The following is an 18,503-nucleotide window of genomic DNA, read 5'->3' on the forward strand; positions in this document are numbered from 1 at the left end:
ATCAAACTTTAGTGATTCATAGAGTTTTCATTGGTGGATCACCAGGCCTTTCTTCTTACTCTGTTTTACTCTAGGAGTCCCACTAAAATGCACATCTCAACTGACAAACAGGTTGTGGGTGTGCATGAGATACATTGATCAGAAGTCAAACCTGGGTCTTTGGCACAGAAAGCAAGAATTATTCCACCAAACCACCATTGGCTCTTCCTAGCTGCATTGTTGTTGGGTGCTATCAAGTCGACTTTGACTCAAAGTGACCCATGTGACAGATTAGAAATGCCCCATAGGGATTTTTTATAGGCTGTAATCTTTATAGGAGCAGATCACCAGGTCTTTCTCCATGGAGCCACTGTTGTTAGCTGCTAATGATTTGACTCTGAATTATAGCAACTCTGTGGACAATGGAATGAAGTGCTGCCTGCTCCTGTGCCATCCTCATAGTAGTTGCTGCGCTTGAGCTCATCGTCAGACTTCTATAGAACTACAAGAGCTTAAATTTGTGTTGCTTTAAATTACTATTTGTGGTAATTTATTAAGGCAGCAATAGAAAACTAATTAGGCATTATAGCAATTATCTTCTCCACTCAGGACCATTGTTTCAGCAATTCTGATTTTTGGTATTGTCAGACCAGCACTGATTAAATAAGTAAAGAGGTCCCTGGGTGGCACAAACAGTTAAACACTCTGCTACTAACTGAAAGTTGGTGGTTCAAACCCACCCAGCAATGACTTGGAAGGAAGGCCTGGTCATATGCTTTCAGAAGGTTGCAGCCATGAAAATCCCATGGAGTACAGTTGTATTGTGACACACATGGAGTTGCCATGAGTCAGAATTGCCTTCAAGGTGACTACTTTGGTATTTCTGGTTTAAAGGTGAAAAGGTGGGGGGTGGGTATGGACAGAGAGGCTAGGGGTAAAGGTTCTGGGAGTTAGAAGGATTGTAAAAGCAAACAAAGATAATAACTACAGGAAATAGCAACCACCCTAGGGCTGGAGAAACAAAAGAAAGAGATTGGTAATATCAGAAGCTAAAAGTTCATAGGAGTGGCCTCAGGGAGCTGGGACTTCTAAGGAGAGGATGCTATGGGCTATTTCTGCTCCTTAGGAGGGGCCATAAGGAGCTAAGGTGGAGCAGTGCCTAAGGCATTTGACTGCTAACTAGAAGGTTGACAGTTCAAATCCACCAGCCACTCAGAAGGAAGACTGAGCAATCTACTTCTGTAGAGATTTACTGCCTCGGAAACCCAATGGGGGTCACTACAAGTCAGAATCAACTCGATGGCAATGGGTTTGGTTTGGTTTTGGTTTAGGAGGGGCCACAATGAGGTTGGTTCTGGGAGGGCCAGGAACAGAGCTGGAGCCTGGAATCAGCTATTGCTCTCTGCAAGGAGAAACTTGTTGGGTAAGACTTATGGCTATAACCAAAAAACCAAACCAAATTCACTGCCATCAAGTTGATTCTGACTCATAGGGGGTTTCCAAGGCTATGAATCTTTGTGGAAGTAGACTGCCTCATCTTTCCTCCATGAGCAGTTAGTCAGTTTGAACCACAACCTTTCAGTTAGCAGCCAAATGCCTTAACCACTATACAACCAGAGCTCCTTGATAACATTAATAAGTGTTCTAAAAGAAGCAAGTCCCTTCTCCCCTCTCGTCTGCCAATCTCCTTCTAGAAACCCTTAGGGGTAGAACCCAGCACAGGGCCAGCTGACAAATGAGAAATATAGTTTTCAGAGTCCCAACCCCAGCATCATGAAAGCAGTTTTAGAAAGGTGGGATTTGGAGCTGGATAACTGGTCCAGAGAAGATCTGACTATGGACAAAACACCCTTGGGGAAATTTGCCTTCAGGCTGTGAGGTGGCAAGCAGCCTTGAAAACCCCAATGGGATCTGTGTGTATCTGGTGAATCATGTGACATATAACACTGTGTTAAGACAACTATGTACTTCTATCCCACCCCTTTCCCCTGTGAGAGGAATGGTCATGTGAGAAGAGTAAAGAGGGAGCTTCTATCCTTTGCGGTTCATGGAGTCAGAGGGTGATTGCGGAGGGAAAGTTCCAAGGGTCATAATCTGGACAATGGGCCATCAAACCAAGGTGTAAAGATCTGAGGTTGACATAGGAGCACAGAAACATAGTCAGCAGATGTCTCCTACAGGGCCTGGGATGGATATGGAATGTGTGGACTCCATGGGAGTCAGGAATGGGTTATCTGGGGTCAAACACTGTGAAGGAAGACAATGAGGACAGGAAGTAAATCAACATCTGTGCTGGACAACTTGTTCTCTACTTCCTGGGGCAAGAGGGAGGAGTTACAAAAATGGTCAGGAAGAAACTTCTGGTCGTGATAGATGTGTCCACTATCTTGATCATGATGATTTCATGAGTGTAAGCATGTGTCAAAACTTACTAATTGGACATTATATATATGTGCAGTACCTCAAGGAATTTGTGGGGGTGGGGGAGGACAATACACCTGCATTAGTTGGCTACTGCTGCATAACAAACCATCCCAAAATTTAGTGGCTTAAAACAACAATCATACTGTAGTTGACTGGAGGTTGGTTGATCTTGGCTGGGCTCAGCTAGGACAGCTCTGTTTCAATACTTCTCATCCTTCTTGTACTAGTGAACTAGCCAGGACATTATTTCCTCATGGTGGTGGCAGAGGCACAGAGGACAAGCAAAATCATGGGAAGATAGTTAAGACCTCAGCTTGAAACTGGCTCATTTTCACTTCCACCACATGTCACTTCTAAATCAAGACACATGACTAAGCCCAGAGTCAAAGACGAGGAAAACTTTTCCCAGAACGAGGCTAAGGTGGAGACGCAAGGAGGGGTAAAGGATTAGCATTAATCATTCAATCTACCACAAAACAAAGAAACTTCTATGGCTTGAGCTTCTATGGCTCAAAGATTTGGGGACTTCATAACCCTAAAGACAATAATCTGATTTCCTAGAAATCAATGTTTGAGGACTTCTTTGGCCACAAAGAAACAAGACCCAAAACATCAGGAGAATATGAGACTTCTCAGACTAGAATCTCTCTCTGTCTCTCTTCCTCTCCCTCTCTCTCTCAAAGGAATTAACTGGTATTATCATCAAAATGACTGACTCTCTGGAGAGTTGGGACATGATATGGGAACATGTGTAGGGCTGAACACAAGTCCGTTTGGGGAAAGAGCACTAAAGTGTTATTATCTTGGAAATGTGATGAGTAAAATACATTACCAAAAGTTAAATAAAACAACATGAAGGAATCAACTTCCCTTGGTTAATTTATTCCAAACAACGAGAAAATCTTAGAACTAAATTTAGTATTGGAACCTTTTAAGTAAGTTTGCCTTTCTTGAACTGCAGCTAATTTGTATAGTTTGGAGTGTCCTGAAAGTTCCCTTTGTCATCAGTGACTTAAAAATACTGTTACTGGGCAAAAGAAATCAATGATCTCTACATTTCAGGCTGAGTAATTACATAATAATGATTTGCATTAATGAAAAGACAAGTTGGTCCAGATCCAGATGTGCCAGTGACCACAGTTCCCCACCACATCTAAGCAGAATGCTGAGGTCAGAGAAATTTCAGTGTCGGTTGTGAGGCAAAATGACTGGTTAAAAAGTCTTTCCTAATCAACATCTCTTAATAGCTCTTTAATGTCTGACTCATCATTTTTCTCCAACTAAAAGTAAATTTAAATTTCAAAATAAAGCAAATTTTACTTATATCTGTGGCACAGAAGCAGATGTTTCCCTGACATGTGCACACAAGCTGTTGACTGTGACCTTGCAGGGTAAAGCAGTTTTGAAAATGAGCTTTTGTCTCCCAATCTGGGGAAAACAATGCTGCAGTGAAGATTTGATTAAAAAAATAAAAATAAAAAAGTCATAGCTTCTCACAGAAGCTTATTTCAGCAAAGTAAACTATTAATTAAAATAACAAATGTCAGCTGTTTTGGAGCCTGACAGTTAACACAACACAGCATTTGCTTACCTTGATGTACAGGATGCATGGGACACTGCGTGGATCCATGATTCATTCCAGTGATGGCTCTCTCATGCCCTAATAGAGTGATCACAGTGTGATAAATTAGCTCCCGTTCAGCAGTTTCGTTAGCAAAAGTACTTGGGGACTTGGGGAAAACACACCTAGAGAGGGACCTTTTGGCAGACTGAAGGAATACACATTGAATAGCTTGAGTGAAAGTTTCATGGAATTCCTGGAAAACTTGAGCACTAAGAAAAACAGGTGAGGAAAATAGCGACCGCGGGCCAGAGTGGTACAGTACAAGCTGCTTTTGAGCACAGTGGGGAAAAGGAATTACTAAGCAGAGGAGGGCCATATCACCCCTAATAAACCAGGAAAGAAAGAGATCAGACGAAATGGAGAGGATCAGGTTTCAGAGACAGAGCAGGGTGGAGTGAGAAAGATAGGGAAAGAAGGGAAATTAACTAGCATCTTCCACCCTCTCTGAAGTCACCAGTTTAAAAGAGAGATCTGGGACAGATGAGGCTGAAATATCATGCATAAGGAAATGGATTCTGGGCTGTCCTCTAATATGATACCTAGGTGAGAATAATAAATATATAAAGCTACATAAACCTCAGAAGGAAAATGGGGCAATCTACTTTCATAGTGATACTGCCTCGGAAACCCAAGGTGGAGTCGCTATGAGTCGGTCTGACTTGATGGCACATAACAACAACAACAACACAAACCTCATGAGGCATGTAGGTGGGGAAGTCTGTTCTAGAGCTTTTCATGGCTATTATTAAATTTAGGAGGGAGGAAAAGTTTGTGGAGTTAGAATCTGAAAAGGGGAGAAGGAGAAATGAAAAGGTAACCTGGAGGAAAAGTTTGGGCAAAGCAGAATTAAAGAAAAATTAAAGGTGTGTGGTGGGTGGTGTTGAAGGAAAAGTGGTCTACCACCAAGACAGATGCACTTAGGGAAATGCAAACCTCTTCAAGTGAAAATAGTTCTGCAGCTTTCCTCCATTACAGAAAGCAAGACAAAAGCATGCATGCCATAGCTCAGTTGTCCCATGCTTCATTCAAACAAACAAACAAACACTAAACAGCACCAATTAAATTAGAAACTATCTACATGAAGTACCAACAATTCATTTTCTATTTTACAAAATCCATAAATGGACCAGTGAGAGTGATTTTTTCCATTTCTGAGACTGTTATAATATGTTATTACAGTGAAGACATTTACATTTTAAAATTCACATTATCATTTTTACTGGAGTCAAAACTTAGTGCACCATTAAGCATGATCCAGTTCACTGGTCTAAAATGAACCAATACAATTAGAGTACAGAGCAAATCCTTGTGCATCACTCCTCTTCCTCATTATTCTCTCTTTCCTCATTGGCTTGGGGGCTTCGCTAAGATGTGGGTTGTAGATGAAAGGTATTTGGCATTCATAAAAATGAAGAACATCATTGGCATATAAACAAGACGTTGGTCATGGACATCGGCTTCAATCAAGCTAAAAGCCTACCCAAAATTAATGACCAAAATCAATAAGCAAGACAGAAACGGGGGATGAGTCAGTTTGGCTGAAATCCTGACCCTTTATTAAAAATATGAAGCAAAGCAGAATCTTTTCAAAAGATCTCAGAAAGTCATTAACCTTCACCCAGATAGTTCTTATCTGAGGCCAGAATTCTTAAGCACTGGATAATGCTGAGAGGAGCCCTGATGGCAAAGTGATTAAGTGCTCGACTGCTAACTAAAAGGTCAGTGGTTTGAACCCACCAGCCATTTTGTGGATCAAAGCTATGGCAGACTGCTACTGTAAAGATCTTGTTGTTGTTAGGTGCCATCAAATTGGCTCTGACTCATAGTGACCCTATGTACAAAAGAATGAAACACTGCCAAGTCATGTACCATCTTCACAATATTTGCTATGCTTGAGCCCATGGTCACAGCCACTGTGTCAATTCATCTCATTGAGAGTCTTCCCCTTTTTTGTTGACCCTCTACTTTGGGGTTGCATGATATCCTTCTCCAAGGAGGAGTCCCTGTGGCCAACATGACCTATGAAGATTATAGCCTTGGAAACCCTATGGGGCAGTTCTACTCTGACCTATAGAGTTGCTTTGAGGTAGAATTGACTGGAGGGCAACAGACTTTTTCTTTGGCGTGGGTCATAGTAATGGTAATACTGGATCTTACGGAGTGTGATGGGGCTGGGACCTGAGGAGAAGCAGGGCAACATTTGCTCCCTCAAGGAAATCTTCTCTGGACACCAAACATGCACAGGGTTGGCAGTGGCCCTCTGTTAGGCCACTTTTTGTGCACCAAGAAGTGAGGTCAGCTCTTGTAACCAGGGTGAATCTGGCCTGGGCTTGATAGACATCTTCAAAAGGATTCTACTAACTCTTATGCCAGGGTTAGACACCTCTTCACTGCACAGCCCTCATTTTCTCACTTTCATATCAGTAAGACATCATGGGAGTTTTGAGGCAGTTTTGGGTCTGGACAGTGTTATTACAAATGCCCTGAGCATCAGAGAATCCACATGCCCTTCCAAATCCACTGAAAGCAACCTAAATCAAGGACAGCCAGGATTGGATGATTTCTGCTTTCTCGTTTTCTCTTTTTCCCCAGCAAATGCTTCTGTGACACTGAGTTGTGCCATTTGATGGGCAATTTGCTTCTATGCTGTGTTGCCATCAGCACTTGTCTCCATTGTGCATCTTCTCCCTCAAGGGGCTTTTCCACCAGAGTTCAAATCTATGGCAAAGTGCTCACTGCAACTCTAAGTTTAATGCTCCTATAAGATATGCAGGGGAAGGGGGGAAAAGAAGTTGGAATGCCACTGAAAAACTAGGACATAGCTACTTTTTATTGAGTTTATTTAGGGAGGAAAACAGAATTCTGTCACTGCTGCAGTTTGTGGATGCATTACCTCTGTGTAATCACCAAGGAATTAATGTGATTTAATAGCCATAACAATAAATATAGCCCCAACAAGCTGATTATACCGTAAGACTGAAATCATGATATAGCATAAATCAATACCAGTCCTAAGTCTGTCTCAGAAAGGGGTATATATTTCTACACTTACTGCTAAATGTTGAACTAATTTTGGAATTAGAAGGTATATGAAATGAAAGACCTATTTTCCTAAGTGAAAATTTACAGAATATGTATGATGATCACTCAGAATATATATTGCTAATAAAATGAGTAGAAGGAAAGGAGTAGGCGAGAGTAGTCAAACTTTTAAAGCTAGTTCAAGTACCAATCCCTGCTCCTTAAGGCAAATGTCTCTCTGCTCCAAACTCGGGCAGTGCACAGGCTCAGCTGAGGCTCCCTGATCTTTTCTGTTTCGATCCCATCTGCGGACCATCAGCCTATCTGAGAGACAAAATTGCCCTTCTAGTCTTAACTAGCCCTTTCAGCCCCCTCTACTGAAGAAAGTCAATTGATTCCCCGCTTGAGAGAGCTCTGCTGAGTGCAAAGGCCCCTTACAGTCTCCATGGCTGGAGTGGAGTCATACAGAAAAAGAGGATATTGATCAGAAACGATTGTGCTTAGCTTGTCTGCGGAAGTTTCCCGGGGGACACAGGTACTTCTTGATTTTGCAGGCCAATATTAGTGACTCTCTCAGGCATCTTACCTTAGTTAGAAGGTAATCCCATTTGAACTGGCTTTTCTGGAAGCCCTGTTCTATGCATTTCAAGAACTTGCTCCTTTCAAGGAATGGGGTGGAGACTTACTTGGGGGTGAACTGCTCCCTAGCCCTAATGCTTAGCCCTGTTTAAGAAAGGGACTCCCTCCTGTGCCTGGCTGCCACTGCTCTGCTTCTGCTGAACTGAATAATGCTGGCAGATGTTAGACCTCTCCCAACCTGCAAGCAGCTCTTTTCCTAGTGAAGAGGGCCCTAAAAAAACTATTTAAAGACTTAATAGATGAAGTGTCTTCTCTCAGAGCTTACTTTCCCACTGTCAGATAAGTGCCGCCTTAACTACATTTTTGTGAAGTAGCTGCAGTGGCACTCGATAGCTGATTATGTTAATCCTTTATGGATATTTGAGAAAATATCTGCAGATTCTTCCTATAGGAGAGCAATCAAGATTTGATTCAGGTATCAACCACCCCACACGCCTTCTAACTTATGTGTTCTCGATGTGCCATATATTATCTTTTTCCTTTTCAATATTGTATATTTTTTCCTTGTTGCTCCCCCCTCTATAGTACGCATAAAGATTTCCTAAATCACAAAGGATTAAATAATTCACCTATGAAGAATCCTTTTAAAGCATCAGTGCCTGTCTTGAAAATTGCTTCCCTTCCTTGCTTTTTTTTTTTTTTTTTAAACAGAACAAAGAAAAGTGTTAATCTTTTGATAATTGACTCTATTTTTACTGGAATTTCTCATGTGATTATTTAATACATCTCCAGTCGATTTCAAACAGTATCTGCTTTCAGCACGCATTTCTAACCAGAGATAAGTTGTCCAAGCAGGGGGGCTGGGGAGGGATGGTTTGGCAGAAACAAAACCCTAACACAATAACAAATGCAGCCCAAGCATACTGTTTGAAAATGAAATTGGCATTACTTATTTAGACAAAGACACAAATGTACTTGTAGCTTCATTTACCACACAGAGCTCTTATGGAGCGTCTGTCTGAAAAGGGACAGAGAACTTCCTACTCTGATGAGCGTATCAGTAGGGATTTTATTCGTGTCTTCCTGTAAATGCAGGAGAGCTCAGCTATTGATGACTTTAATTCTACAGGCACCAGTGGTTTGTGTTGAGCTTGAGAAATAACATTAAGTGAGCTTATCTGATGGGCCCCAAAGGTTTAGCAGTGCTGCTGATGGACTAGGGTACAATGTGACTACAGGCTCCCCCACCCCAGCTCATTTTATCACAAATGTCGAGAATTCAGCAGCTATGCACTCCTACCTTCATTATTTTGGCTAATTCTGCACTATCAAGTCCATCAGTGCTATAGGGTTGTGAAAATATGTATTAACACATGGGTTAAATGGAAAAAAAAATATTATTTAATGCTTTTGTTTACTCTTCCTCCTGCTCCTGACCCTGGGAAACACCCAGGCACGAAGAGGCCTCAGCCTGGCTCTGTCTGGCTCCTTCCTGGCTTAATCACATTTCACACATCCCCATTTCTGGCAGATTCAGCACCTGACCTCTCCTTTGTCCCTCTCTGGATGAAAGTGTGAGTCTCCGTAATTTCCCTCAGGCACAAAAACAGTTTGCTTTCCTGCTAGAGGTGAAGCTGACTCCCCAAGAAGGCACAGCTGAGGCTTTTATCTACCCTCTAGCCAGTAGCCCGCAACTGTTCTCTCTCACTTTGCATGAAAATAAAGCTGAAATTGGAGTTGCTTAATTTGGCTCTTCACAAAGTTGGGGGCAGGGTTGGGGGTGTGCGTGAAAAGAACCTTGCTGACTCCATCCACAGTGTAGGAATTAGGTTGGGAGTCAACCAGGCTCCTGGGGAAGAAGGTGGCTACAGCAAGTCGCTAAAGCAAATTGCAGCAAACGAAATGTGCTTTGCAGTAGTGAAAGTGTTGGGACAACTGTGAGAGCTGTTAAGAACTGCCTGAAGGGTAAGAGGTAGAAGGGACAGATCTGTGACAGGAGCTTGCAGCGCACAAACCATGAGGAGCTCACCTACAGGGGCTCCGTTCACCCTTGAAGTTTGGTGATTTCTCCAAGAGACATTTCTCTCCTTTCTTTCTCACTGTTTTAAATGCTCAGAAGCTGGCTGACCCTTGCTCTCCACGGGTCGAACCACTGTGAAGTCAGTAACATTCTCTGTGGGACCGGAGTCAGCAGATCCATTAGATTGACTAATGGTGATGGAAGGATCTGTGGCCATTTGGGCTGGGGTGACATTTATATTTGGACACCCTATTATTACTAGCAGGCCCATAGGTTGTTTGGGAAATGTTCTGGGAGCTGAGGCAGGAAGCACCTCCGTGGGAAGGTGACAGGGATGAGAGGTGGACTGTGAAAGGAAATGAGCCCAAGTGGCAGCCTTGCATGGGAACTGTGCAGAGTGGCAGCCACTCGTAGGCTCCTGGCAGCGGAAGGCCTTGTCCTAAGGTGTTCTACCGACATTCACCAGAGCAGCTGGCGCCGGGTGGAAGGCAGATGGTATTGGATCCCCCAAGTGTCACTGTCTAGCAAGATGCCATGTCCACTGATTAAAAATAATTAAACATTCCTTCCTCCAGTGAAGGAGAATGGCACACATGCCAGGCAGGGAGGTTGACAATGGCATTACACAGCAGTGAGTGCCCAGGGTGGCAGGTGTGCCTGGCTTGGAAAGGTGGGGTGGGAGTGGGGAGCCTGGTTTAGCAGTGACAGCAGGAAGAGTTTAGTGAGTATGCATATGCATGAGGGATGCATGAATGGTATCATACTGGATGACTTTCTACTGCTCAGCCTGGTTTACAGAGAATCTCTTCTAATATCTGAATGGGAATAACGAGTTTTATGTTCCTGACCTAATAATAATCAATCATTTTGCACCAATCAGCTAATACATGTCCCTGCACTGGTGCTGTGGAAAGAATGTTAATAGATGACATTGCCCACGTCCTCCTTGTACATACATTTGTTGAATTTATCCACTTAGTTCTTCTGTGTGTGTGTGTGTGTGTATGTGTAATTTTATTTTATTTTTCCTCTTCCATCATAAGAGAGTCCTGGAAAGCATTTGACATCGTGGTATTTCACTTACTTGTATTGTCATACATTAGACCATTTTCCAGATCTCCTCAGGCTCCCAACACTATCCCACCCTTGCCTTCATGCCTTGTTCTCATCCCCACACTAGCTCCTTCCCTTTTGATGACTAGTTCCTACATGTTGTCAGGAACTTGCCAAAAAAAAAAAAAAAAAAAAAGGCAGACCATTCTACTGTGTGTATTTACTTGTCAATTATTTCAAATTAGTAAATGGCTAAATCATTTTCCCAAATTTCTAAGATATGTGGAAGATTCCAATTTGGACTGAGTATTGATTTTAGGCAAATGGAAATGTTATAATTTCTGTTAACTTTCTAAGTGCAATTTTCCTCTTGGTCTTACTTATTCGTATTTGAAATAATCAGTATTTATTTAAAAAGGACTATAAGAGTAGTCCCTTGCCCATTGAGCAAGTGGGATGGCAAGAACCATATAACATGCACCTGAAATAAAAAGCAAGTTTTTGTAAATCCAATCTCATTTATTGAGGAGTTTTACTGAAGGTGATCTGAGGGAGCCTGTCCAAGAAGCTTGAGGAGATGATTCAATTTCTAGAGTGAAAAGTACTTGATATCAAGTGACCTTCCATTCCCCAGACTCACCTGGCTCGCTAAGGCCAGTTCTATTTTGCTTTCTCTTCTGAAACTGCCTGCTTGTTTTCAACGTTCTATGGGATTTTTTGAGATCTGCTGCATAATTAAGATTCTGACACCTGTTTTCATGAAAATACCTGAGGTTCTACTTCCATCCCACCCACAACCTTTATGATAACTTGAGTATTTTTTTCTTGCATCCGAATGAGACTGGGGTAACATAGCACATTTAGCTTTTAAAAAATTCGACTGTCCTTCTGCCTTGCTTTCCTGCACATTGCAGAAGAAGAAAGAAGAAAAGGGCAAACAAACTTCCTTCACTTGGATTTAGAAAAATCTGAAAGGACTTGGTTTTAGTTTTATAACATTTAAATGCAGGTGAATAATGCTTGAAAACAGTGTTGCCCAACTGATATGCAGCCCACTATTTAAGTCACCCTTTAAATGTTGTATTTGATTACCACGCCTACTCAATTAAAACTCCCAACTAGCATCATCATCAATAGAAGCCACACGAGCAGATCCCTATGCTAGAATGGTAATATACCCTTAAATTAAACTATTTTGGCCTCTTTGAAAGTCAAACCATTTTTAGTAAGTACTTTTTGAAGCCTTATTATTATTATGGCTATTAATTTATATATATATATATATATATATATATATATATATATATAATGCAGTCTGCTTTATTGTACTCTGAAAATTATATTTCTGAACCATTTACCCACCTGGAGAGGAGCAGAACAGTTATACCATAGGACTCAGTAATATCTCACGCCTGGCAATGAACAGAGGAAATGGATATAAATATGCCACTTACCACAGAGAGGTGGAACATTCTTTCAAAAGGGAGTTTGGCTTTGATAGGTGGGTCCAACTATTTGGGTGCCTGTTGGAGGATTGCATTTCTTGGTCCCCACTTATCACTCATCTTGCCCAACTTGGGTGCAGAAAGACACACATTTATGATTTTCAGCTTTAGCTCTTGGGGAACTTTTAAAAGCAGCTATGCCCAAGCCCCACTCCAGATCAAGTAAAACTGTCTCTGAAGTGGCTCCTGGGCTTCGGTATTTTAAAAGCTCACAGATGACTCCAACAGGCCACTAAAGTTGAAAAACACTGACTGACAACATTGATTTTTAGATTTTAGTTTCAATGTTTAATTCTATGGTACACAGGGTCGCTATGAGTCAGAACCAACTATATGGCACATAGTAACAACATAATCACTTGAGGAGGATCCTACCCAGAGGTACTGTATTAGGTGATTCTGATAAACAATAAAGTTTGAAAACAACTGATTTGCATATTATTGATTCTTTCTGCCCAAAGGCTTCTGCACTCACACATCTACCAATATCCTACTCCAGTCCTATGATTACATATCCTGGTTAAAATGGAATATATTAATCAGAGTGATAACATATCAAACTGATCAGTCATCATGAGAATTTTCTCAGCAGAGAGAAGGGCCCTGGAACAAAAGATTATAAGAGAATTCTAATGCTCTCTTTCCTGGTCTTCATCAAGTTCATAATACATCCACCAACTACTATCTGCCATAATCAACACTCTTTTATTCCTACTAAAAAATAGAAAACATTTTTTTTTTTTAATTGTGCTTTAGGTGTAAATTTACAAAGCAAATTGGTTTTATGTTCAACAGTTCATGCACATTTGATTTCACTCCCCAGTTACCATCCCAAACCATAAAAACTCTCCTCCCCTCCCCTCTCTGTGATTTCCCCCTCCTTGTGCCCTTCTTAACTATGCATTCCTGTCTGTCCAGCTTTCCCTCTGTGTGAATTCTCCCCTCTGGTGTCTTCATGGCTAATTTCTCTAAGGGGTGCATCACCCTGGGGTAGGTGTTCTGCATGTAGGTCTTTCTACTATTGGGCTGAGAGCCAACCCATGGGAATGAGTCCATTTCTAGGCCCAGAGGGTAACCTGAGGCCATAGTCTTGGTGGTTCCACTAGTCTCTATCTGACCAGTAATTCTGGTCATTTTTGTGTTTTTGAATTTTGTTCCATATTTTTCCTCCCACTCTATCCAGGATATCCAGTTTTGATCCCTTTCCAAGTGGTTGGCATTGGTAGCCAGGCACCATCGAGTTCTGGTTTCAGAGTCATGAAGGCTGAGGTTTTCATGATCCATCTTATCCTTGGACTAATTGTTTCCAGCTGCCTTTATTTTCTTCACTCTTTGATTCAGATGAGAGGAAACCAATAGTTGCATCTTAGATTTTTATGTACTATATTGTGCCAATTGAGCATGATGTCTCCCAAGACTATGGCCCTAAGTCAGCAGGCCCAGTAATTCTCTCTCTCATGGAAACATTCTTTTTTTTTTTTTTTTTTTTAAGGTTTCATTCTGATGCTGAAGCACTGTTGGTATTATACCATTCAGCTCTCCAATAACTTGTGAGGTTGTTGTACCCAGATGACAAATCTGAATTTCAGAGAATGTATGTACTTGTCTGAGATCCTATAACTGGTGAATAGCTTATTGAAGGCCAGACCTCAAGGCACTAGAACCAAAGGCTGCTCTCTTATTCCCTATATTATCCTGCATCTGATAGACAATGTAAACAGAGAAAATCTGGTTTCAAATTTTTGAAAGACTCTTCTGAAGAAGAAGAAGAACTAGTCTGTGTTGCTACAGAGGGTAGAATATGTCTTAGTAAAACTCACTGCCATTGAGTTGATTCCAACTCGTAGCAACCCCCATAGGGTTACCAAGGCTGTGAATCTTTATGGAAACAGACTGCCTCATCTTTCTTCCACAGAGCAGCTGGTGGGTTTGAACCACTGACCTTTTGGTTAGCAGTCAAATGCCTTAACCACTACACCACAGGAGCTTATAGCTTAGTAGGTAGAGGTCAAAAAGAGACATATTCATCTTAACTTATTACAATTAATATAATGATTAAAATACTAATTATAGCTATTTCTTTTTTTTTTTTTTTTTATTAGGATTTGGGTGAAGATTTACAGAGTAAATTCACTTTTCATACAGCAGTTCACATATACTTTGTCTCATGTCATTGACCAAAATTTACAATGCAGCAGCTCCCCTCCCTCTTCCTCCCCATAGTTACCTCCTCCCAGTGTCCATCTCTTCATACTCTTCGAGAGGCCCATTGTCTGCCAACCCTGTATATGATCTTGGATACACTCTCCATTTAGACATACATAATTGTTTAGCTTGTTCACCCATCTATCCGTCCCTATACCCATGTTTGCTTTCATTGACAACTCAGTATTGTATTTACAAAGGGGTTCATATTTGTTGTTTGTACTTCCCATGTAACTCTCTCTGTCTTTCTCATCCTCAATGCTGCCATATTGGTCACTCACATTTGGTACATTGCCCTTCTCTTCACCCAAATCAATATTTATCTCTATCTATCTAACAGCATTCCCTCCCCTTCCCTCCCACCCCTGGTAACCAACAAAGAAAATGTCCTCCAATATATAAACCTTTCCTTAACTTTCACAATAACGGACTAATACAATATTTGTCCTTTTGTGACTGACTTATTTCGCTCAGCATAATGTCCTCCAAGTTCATCCACGTTATGCGGTGTTTTGCAGATTCTACATTATTCTTTAGCGTTGCATAGTATTCCATTGTGTGAATGTACCAAAGTTTGGTTATCCATTCTTCAGTTGTTGGACATCTAGGTTGTTTCCAAGTTTTGGCTATTGTAAATAGTGCTGCGATGAACATCGGCGTGCATATATCTGTTCTTGTTATGGCTCTCACTTCTTTAGGGTATATACCTAGTAATGGGATGGCTGGGTCAAATGGTATTTGTATTTCCAACTTTTGAAGGAATCGCCATACTGCTTTCCACAATGGTTGTACCATTTTACAGTCCCACCAGCAGTGTATGAGAGTCCCAATCTCTCCACAACCTCGCCAGCATTTGTTATTTTCTGTCTTGTTGAACTTTGCTACTAGTGCTGGAGCAAGATGGTATCTCATTGTTGTTTTGATTTGCATCTCTCTAATAGCTAATGATCGTGAGCATTTCTTCATATGTTTGTTGGCCGCTTGAATATCCTCCTTGGTGAAGTGTCTATTCATGTCTTCTGCCCATTTTTTAATTGGATTGTTTGTCTTTTTGTTATTGAGGTGTTGGAGTGTTCTATAAATTCTTAATTATAGCTATTTCTTGAACAAGTTCTTTGTGGATGGTGCGGAATCGAGTGAAAATTAGTATATCTCATCTAATCATTACAACAACCCATGACAGAAGTACTATTATTAATCTCATTTTAAAGAGGGAGAAACTGAGTCTTAGAAATTGAGAAATTTATCAAAAATAGAATAAGATATAGCATGCAAGAGACAAAGACCTCAATCTAAGCTTCTCAGGTCAATCAGGACCTGATTTCAGATTTAACTCCCAAGGTAGTGTTCCTGACTGCTATATTAGAATTTCCAACAATAGATTTGTTGAATAATGAGTTAGACTACAGTACTTTGTGAAATCATGATGCTCATGTCAATCACTGGAAATATTTAAAAGAAATTGACCATTGACCATTCTAGTTTTAGGCACTTCACTTCCTTCTTCTCTTCCTCAGGTTATGACTGCTTACACACAGATAAGCAGGCCAAGATAACATGTCTTCTCCAGAATTTGGAATTCATAGCAAGAATGAATTAATATCTCTGTAATATCTGTATTTGGGAGCTGTGGTACTTTGTTCCAATCATCTATATAGGCTGAGTATTCCTGGAGTAAATTTCTCCATAAGTTTAGCTAGTACAAAGTGATTTCTCTTTGAATCAATCCATGTTGTTGTTTTTGTTGTTAGGTACCCCCAGCAGGCCAAAACTTAACCTGGAGATGGCTTGGCGAGTGTTTAAGACACTGTGTCTCCTTGAATATCCCCTTAAAATGCTAAGTTACTGGAAGAAATGTCACAGTGAGTCCTTAGCACTGTAGTCTAAATTAGCTTATATTTGTCAGAAAGTTTTTGTAATGTTTTCTGTTGCATTAAGCCAACACTTTGTGGTACTTTGTTAGGATATTCCTTGGTTTGTGGCAGTATAACTCCGATCTCTGCCTCTGTTTTCACAGGGCTGTCTTCTCCCTATATCTGTCTCTCTTCTCCTTTTATAAGGACAACAGTCATGTTGGATTAGGTTCTACCCTACTATGAAACAAAAGCAAACAAAAAACAGTTGTCGTGGAATGAATTCCAACTCATGATGATTGCACATGTCTCAGAGTAGAACTGTACTCCACAGACTTTTCAATGGCTGATTTTTTGAAAGTAGATTGCCAGGTCTTTCTGGTGGACTTGAACCTCCAACCTTTTGGTTATCAGCCATTTGCACCACACAGGGACTTCTACCCTACTTTAGTATGACCTAATGTTAATTTAACTAATTATATCTGCAAAAATTTTATTTCTAAATAGGATCACATTCACAGGTGACAGGGCTTTAGGATTTCAACCTATCTTTTGAGAGGAGACAATTCAACCAAGAACATATAAATATCGTTTAAAACACAAGTAGTAAGGAATTCCCTAGTCCCTCTTCCCTATGGATTTTCCCAAGACAGTCCTATTGATTCTACCAAATTAAGAGCTCTTGAAAATAATCTCTTTTAACAAAGGTGGCCACACATCCTGGACAGCCTTGATTTATGTCTTGTCTCAACACACTCACTGCCATTCGGTCAATTCTGACTTATAGTGACCCTGTAGGACAGAGTAGAACTGCCCCAGAGGGTTTCCAAGGCTGTAAATCTTTACGGAAGCAGATTGCCTCATCTTTCTCCTGCAGAGCAGCTAGTGAGTTCAAACCCACTGATCTTTTGGTTAGAAGCCCATTGCTTTAACCAGCATAACCCAGCAAAAATTAATTTTGCTCCAAAATATCCTGATTTGGATGTTAGCTTATATGCTCACCCTACCTAAAGGCTGCCACTTCTAACGTTTTCTAGAAATAACCTCCAAGTCTTTAAATTTATGTGTGTGCTCTTGTTTCTTGATACTGTATTGAATTCAAACATTTCCCATTGACTTCCTGCTCTCATGATTAAGTATTTAGCTCATAGATATCCCCACCTATTCCTCACTTCCTCTGAATACACTATCATTTTTTCCTGTTGATTGTCTTTATAACTCCATTTCCTGTTTCATTAATTGTAGACAATTTCTGTTGACTTTCTAGTTCATCAAGTAGAGAGATCAGTACCTTTACTCCTTTCTTTACCCATCCTCTCCCTTTTACCTGGATCTAACACTTTTAGTTTTATATTGTCAAGGTGATAACATTTATATTGTGTGTTATAGCCAAAATTTCTCCTGTGTTAAATATATAGGCTGAATCTGAATGTTGAAAGTCACTTGGTAGCATTTATGTTATTATGTCCATGTATTTATTCACTGCTGAATAATACAGCAGTGTGCTATAATTTCAGTCCCTTTCATAAAATGTTTTGCTCTCTTTGGAGTTTTTCCTTCTGCATTCTCTGACTGCATTATATTTCTAAGTTCTTTTAATATCTTTGTTATTCTCTTTTATGAAGTCACCCTTTTACTCAGAGTCCTTCCTTCTGGAACCATCCATCTCTCTGCTCCAGACTAGACTCTGTGCTTTCCAGGAGTATTGTAAAGCTATCCTGGGACTTGCCTTAATTGGTCCCCTGGCTGTGATGCACCATTCTCTGGATTCCATGTCTCCTTCCTTTGTTTACTCTTATAGCACTAGGCATTGAGATTGTTTCTCAGATATTTATTCTGCCTACCCTCATTGGGTAGCAGCCTTGCAATATGTGAAAGATTGACCTCAATCCTGGTTTCAGGGTTTGACCCTGATTGGTTTAGACCAATGAAAATAATTCCATCTTTCTATGCCATTGTGATAATTTTACCTCTCCCTACTTCAGACTACCAAGGTCAAACCTAATCAGGATATATTTCACTGGACACGAAGTGGTGTAGGGGTGATCCAATCAGCTTAAAGCTTATGAATTGAGTGCAATGTTTGTGGCACGTTACTGTCCCTCTCCATCTCGATGTTATTGAAATGTCAGGTAGACACAGATGCTTATTGTTTTTTTCTTTTAATTCCACAAATACTTATATAACATATTATCTTTTCATGGAGTACACAGAAAATAGACATCTAAACAAATAACTAA

The 18,503-nt window shown here is 40.6% G+C and overlaps 1 pseudogene; it reads right to left on the minus strand.

Annotated features, from left to right (window-relative positions):
* Nucleotides 1-4,033, minus strand: part of LOC122150628 — a 57,997-nt pseudogene extending 53,964 nt beyond the window's left edge.
* Nucleotides 4,034-18,503: the final 14,470 nt, after the last annotated feature.

This window comes from Orycteropus afer, unplaced genomic scaffold (genome assembly GCF_000298275.1).
Source record: "Orycteropus afer afer isolate SDZICR_OR568_19922 unplaced genomic scaffold, OryAfe1.0 scaffold00189, whole genome shotgun sequence".
NCBI lineage: Eukaryota > Metazoa > Chordata > Mammalia > Tubulidentata > Orycteropodidae > Orycteropus > Orycteropus afer.